The sequence below is a fragment of the Muscardinus avellanarius genome (genome assembly GCF_963383645.1).
Source record: "Muscardinus avellanarius genome assembly, chromosome: X".
In the NCBI taxonomy this organism is placed as follows: Eukaryota; Metazoa; Chordata; class Mammalia; order Rodentia; family Gliridae; genus Muscardinus; species Muscardinus avellanarius.
This window is the reverse complement of record NC_137792.1, coordinates 102,414,859-102,420,939: the sequence shown is the minus strand read 5'-3', so window position 1 is coordinate 102,420,939 and position 6,081 is coordinate 102,414,859. Positions and strand designations below refer to the sequence as shown.

At 41.0% G+C, this 6,081-nt stretch overlaps 1 pseudogene across 1 annotated transcript in view; it reads right to left on the bottom strand.

Annotated features, from left to right (window-relative positions):
* Window positions 1-297: 297 nt before the first annotated feature.
* Window positions 298-6,081, bottom strand: part of LOC308279001 (chondroitin sulfate N-acetylgalactosaminyltransferase 2-like) — a 28,571-nt pseudogene continuing 22,787 nt past the window's right edge. The window contains exon 8 of the transcript in view: window positions 298-421. The product of the transcript in view is annotated as a chondroitin sulfate N-acetylgalactosaminyltransferase 2-like (transcript). The remainder of the gene's footprint in view (window positions 422-6,081) is intronic.

Sequence of the window (6,081 nt, the reverse complement as noted above, 5' to 3'; positions counted from 1 at the left end):
TTTAAATTCTCTACTCAGCTCCCGACATTTTACCCACCTGGTTCAGTGCTTAATCAGCAGCTGTTCAGGAATTCAATTGAAAAATATATATCGCCAGGCGTGGTGGCGCACGCTTGTAATCCCTGCACTTGGGAGACGGAGACAGGAGGATCGCGCAGGTTCGAGGCCAGCCGCGCTGGTTTAGGAGACCCTGTTTCCCAAAATAAAATAGGTCTAGGAGTGTAGCCCGGAGATAGACGGGCTTCCAGGAACCCCAGTACCACCAAAAAAAGAAAAAAAGAAAAAGAAAAATATATATCAACACCATAGAAAAACATCGAGACCTCTCTTGTCCCAAGCTCAAGCACCTACAATAAGTCCTTACTCATGATTAAATCCTTCATTCAGTGAGACCAGCGTGTAATTATGGAAATTAGATTCACTGTGTGGAAGCACATACAGCAAATGATAAATCCCACTTTAACAATGCTTTGCCTCCAACAGAACTTACAAACTATGTTTTGTGCTTCAAATCTCTTATCATGTTGGCTCTACATTCATATTAGTTTTGTGTGTTTGGTCATCACCAGGGACAGACATTCACTGAGTGCCAACAGTTGAGGAAATGCTCTAGCGATGTAAGACTTAAAAAGTTACTGCCACTGCCCTTTGAGACACTAAAAACCCATTGGGGAGATAACAAATACATACACAGAAAAATAACCATAATGTTTGTTACTAGGCTCATTCTGCATTAGTGAAATTGATGAAATGCACAAAGAGAGCTTCCCTGGGATGCTTCAGGTCTTTACGCAAATGCCCCCACGTCCTGATACTCTATGGGAAGCAGCCCCACCTTCTGCTCTTGCATCTCTGTTCTCTTCCTCAGCTTTCATCTCTACCTTCTTTCCTTAGTATCATCAGATATGTTCATATCACTATTCCCTGAAGTAGAGATTTTGTTTTGTTCATCACTATATACATAGTGCCCCTCAGAGTAGGCGTTCAAGAAATATTGGCTGAATGAATGAATGAATGAATGAATGAACTAATGAACAGCAGTTCTGGGGAAAAGGTGATCTCTTATGTCTGGAGTAGTTAGAGGATATCAGAAACTAAAGTTATGCCTGGGTGAAAAACCGTGAATTCAATGTGGTGAATGTAAAATCATCCCAAATCCTGAATTCAGTGTGATGAATGTAAAGTCATTCTCAAAAGCAAAAAGTTGAGAAAGTAGAAAGCGTTTTAGAAAAAGCACTCAGGGATCCGGCAAATCATATGGGAACAAAGGGATCCTAAGATACAAACAGAGAGAGGAGGTCAGACCCCAAGCGCCTTTCATGCAAGGATGAAGAAAGTGGCCAGCACCCTCAGGGCAAAAGGGAGTTTTCTTCTGGAACCGTGGTTCTCACATTGAAGCTCCCAAACCCACCTCACCAGCAGACGCACATTCTCAGCTCTACTGAAACAATGACTCAGAGGCAAAGGATGGAGTCAGATGTTTCAGTACGCCCTCCAGGTGCCTCTGTCACCGAAGCTAGAGAACCAGTGCTCTAGGATACAGCTGGATCAACAAGGGGAACACGATAGGAAGATCATTCTTATAACAGTACAACAGGAGTAATAAAAAGGTGCAAACAAAGGCTCACACAATGAGCATGTAAGTCTCTTCTCTATTGTGTGAAAACTGCCCAAAACGTATCCACCCACATGCCCAAGAGTAAGTGTCGCCGATGTGGATAGACTGATGAGAACAGTCTCTCACATGAATGACAATGGAGTCAACATGGCTCTGGGGAGGCTGGGAGGAGAGAGATGTCTCTACTTCTGCTGTCCTTCCACTAGCATCCTGCTTCTATTGAAGGTTATGTTATATAACATTATATTAGTAATTCCAAGAAATAAAGCAATCATGGGGTGAGTCAGGAAATAACACCAAGGTAGTCACAGATGAATCAGGGAAGGAAAGGGAAAACAAGAAAACTGTCAGGGTCTTTGCTTATCTCAGGGTCCCTCCCTGGTTATCAGTCCCATTTGGTCCTTGGAAACTTGTCTGCCTACAAACAATTCCCACTTGGGTGGGCAGTTTGTGTCCCTTCCAAGCTAGACCAAGGTGACCTCAAAGCAGATGACTAACAATGCTCCCAACATTTCCCCCTTTTTTGTCTTTGAGACAAGGCCAGTAGTATTTGTCAGCCTGGCAGAACTTGCTGGTTTTCCAGCAAGATATAATCCAAATCAAATCTGACAATAATAGGTTTGACAATTTTGGATACATTAATGGTGATTTTCAATTGTCTTTTAATATTAACAATGCAAAGTCAAATTGGGTAGACATGTAAGTGTTGAAATTAAGATCATCATAAATATCACTAATAAATTCAGTCTTAAGACATGTATGACATAAAATTTTGAGTCCAATTTTGTAGTCTGAGATGTATCACTCTCCAGTCTTCTGTCCTGCACTGTCTTATCAGCTTTTGGATGCGACTGTAGAAGGGTGAGTTGTCCTCATTAGGATGAGCTTGCTTGACTTTTTAGATTTTCTGTGAGTAGTCTAGTATCTCTGGGGCTACTGGCTCTGGAACTGCTGGCTCCAGGTGGCTGTGATGGACTGAGATCGCTAAACTGACTGGTATTTTGTCTAATACCAATTTATACATTTTTAACTTTTGGGAAGCACAAATATAGCATTACAGTTACACAAGAGTTAACTTTTACTTTAGAAATGAAATTTAGATAACCATAGAAAACAGAGACAGTAGAAAATACAGAAAACTATCTTAACAGAAGCTCACTGTAAATCTTTTGAATTTTTAAATATAACCATCTTTATCACATGCAATATTCCTTTCATAAACTTTATCCTACACAATCATTTTTTAACATGCTCAAACCTTCTACAACTTTTAGCCTTCTGATATTATCTTATTCCTTCCTTTCCCATTTGGGACAATTTTAGGATAAAGTTTACCATACAAAATACCTATCTTTAAAATTTTTCCTTTCTTACCAAAATTTCTCATACACATATACCTTCTTTACATCTCTCTCTCATCACTACCCACTGGTTTCTTTTGGCCATAATTCCCTTAACTTTATATTTTGAAATAATTCTGTACATTTTTAACAAAATAAACAAATTAAAATGATTTAAGTTTTACAGTGGCCTGGACTTTAAATAGTTACAGTTTTTCTTTTCAGATGTTTACATTTTAACTATGATAGACTGAAATAAAGTTTTAAGCAAACTTAACAGCAAAATTATCTTTAAAAAGAGAAAACCAACTTGGTAGCTGAAATGTAGCATTCTGCCCCCCCCCCGCCCCCGTGTTTTGGTTAGCCCTATTATTTCATCTGAACTCTGTGGCCTATATGCAGAATGCAGCTCTCAGGTGATATGCAGGGCGACTGTCATGTCTTAGGTGACTTTTATGACAAAGGTTGGTCCATGGCTTGCTTTTAAGTCTGGTTTCTTAAGCCAGGCGTGGTGTAGCATGCTTGTAATCCCAACTTTTGGGAGGCTGAGACAGGAGAATCCAGGTTCAGGGCTAGCCTCAGCTACTACTTAGCGAGGCCCTTTGCAACTTAGTGAAACCCTGTTTCAAAATAAATAATAAAAACTAGAGCTGGTGTGTGGGGGATAGCTCAGAGGTAGAATGCCCCTGGGTTCCATCTCTAGCACCACAAAAAGGAAGGAAGGAAGGAAGGAAGGAAGTAAGTCTGGCTTCTTTGAGTGGATTAGCATTAACTTTTTTTTTACAGTCAAATATCAGTGACTTATCGATGTTTGGCAGCAGGGTGACTGGATTTAAGGTATGTACCTCCTTTAGCTATATATGAGTTTTTATACAGTAAGACTGGTGTTGGTTGCTAAACCAGAACCTTGAATGTTGTCCTTCTTTTTGAGACAAACAAGGTGAAAAGCTTCTTAGCAGTTACTTTTTTTAAGTTGTTGAAAGGATTGTTGTTCTTAATACAAATGAGTTTTTCTGTGACAGCAAAGTTTGGAATCCGAATGTGACAGACCCTTACCATGTTTAGAAATTTTTTGAGGGGCTTTTTTGGATGGCTGAAATAGCTTAGACTGCCTTCTTTTTCTCTGCCTGCAATAGTCTCATGTTTTTGGAAACTCTACTTTTTGGTGATAGATCTGGTTGCTTGGTCCCTTCTTAAAGACCTTGTGACTACAATGTGCAGCTGGCCTGTTTTTTTGGCACAGCCTTTAAGAGTCTTGTGTCAAGAATAAGACTTGAGGTCACAGGCCAGAGCCTCTCCAAAAATAGTGGGGGAATTGATTTCAGTTTTTCTGTCTTATTTAAAGGTAAACATGTTTTTTTGGCTGGAAGTCAGACGGATACTGAAGAAAGCATCTTTTAAGACGTGAACTAGGCTGCAGTGACTGAGAGCAAACTTAGAAGATAGACAAGTTAGGCACAGTGGGATGTAGAGCGTGTCTGATAGTACACAAGTCCTGTACTGGCTGGTAGTCCTGGCTTCCCGGTTTTGAGTGGCAAAAGAGTGACACAATGTGATAATACCATGTTGTTGATGTCTCTTTAAATGGAGCTGTATTTTTCCAGGGACAGCCAGAGGATTTGGACTTTTGTGTTTTTCTTAGCCCAGCAAAGCCTGCAAAATGTAGCATCTTTTTGTTTGTTTGTTTGTTTGTTTGTTTGTTTTTGGCTTTGAGAAGAGTCAGGAGAAGCTGGCAGCAGTCAGGCTAAGTAAAATTGTGTCTGTGGAAGATAGACTGGAGAAGGTCACCCAGGACCTGTGGCTTTTTAGTGTTCTTTTATGTTGTTGTTATTGAACAGGACTCATCTGCAGCTCTACCAGATGTTGCTGATTGGGATGGCACAGGAGGATGGCAGAGTCGGTGTCCCGTTTGCCATACTAGATGCCTGGTCAGATGGGCTAGGAGGTAGTGATGGGTGCTGGTGGAGTGGGCCACTGCTGTCATGTCAATAGTTGGGCTTTAACTGGTTACTGCATCTAATTTTTTGACTGACCACTAGAGTAGACAGGACCTTACAGCAATGAGGGGTTCTAAACCAATCAGAGCCAACTGTCAGTGGAAATGGTCTGAACATTTGGGCTGTGACTTGGTCCCAAACTCTTCGGGTTATACCTAGATCTAATGAGATTTTTGACAACCTCTATTTTGTAAAAGTGGACCATTTTATCTTGCAAAGGATGTGTAGTTGTTTTGAAGGCTAGTTTGGGTCTATAATCAACTGTGTAAGTTCTTTTTAAAGTTTTTGATCATGAAGCCTACAGGAGTGGGTTTGCTCTGTTTCCTTCTGATTATTTTGTGTGTGTGTGTGGGTCTAAGATAGAACCAAGGGGCATTCGACCTCTGAGCTATACCTCCTGCCCTATTTTTTATTCTTTATTTTGAAGCAGGGTCCTCACTAAGTAGCTGAGGCTAGCCACGAATTGCGATCCTCCGGTCTCAGCCTCCAGAATGCTGGGATTATAAGCATGTGCCACCACCACCCCCTGCTTCCTTCTCATTATCACCTAGAGTCCGCACTAGTGCCAGGATGCCTAGAACAGATAACAGAGAATCAGATAACAAACAACACCAGCCATTCTCCCTACATAGGGTGAGTGTGTGTGTGTGTGTGTGTGTGTGTGTGTGTGTGGTACTGGGGATGGAGCCTAGGGGCATTCTACCTGGGAGCTACAACCCCAGCCCTGTTTTTTTAGTCTTTTTACTTTTTGAAACAGGGCCTCACTGAGTTGCAAAGGATCTTGCTAAACAGCTGAGGCTGTACGTGAACCGTGATCTTCCGGTCTCTGCCTCCTAAATGCTGGGATTACAAGTGTGCACCAACATGCCTGGCTCTGCGCAGGTTTTTAAGCCATCTCTTGTTATAGGCAGAGTGATATACAGCCTCACTTTGGTTAGACCAAGGACTTTTTTAGGGTCCTTGCTGGATTGCCACTTAGTTGTTACAAGATGGCCCTGATTTTGTATCTATAAATATCTCTTTGTATTCACTGGGCTTTTTAAAATTTAAAACAATCTATAAAAATGTTTTAATTTGGATAAATTATCTTTTTTTGTGGTACTGGAGGTGTAACTCAAGGGCTTTT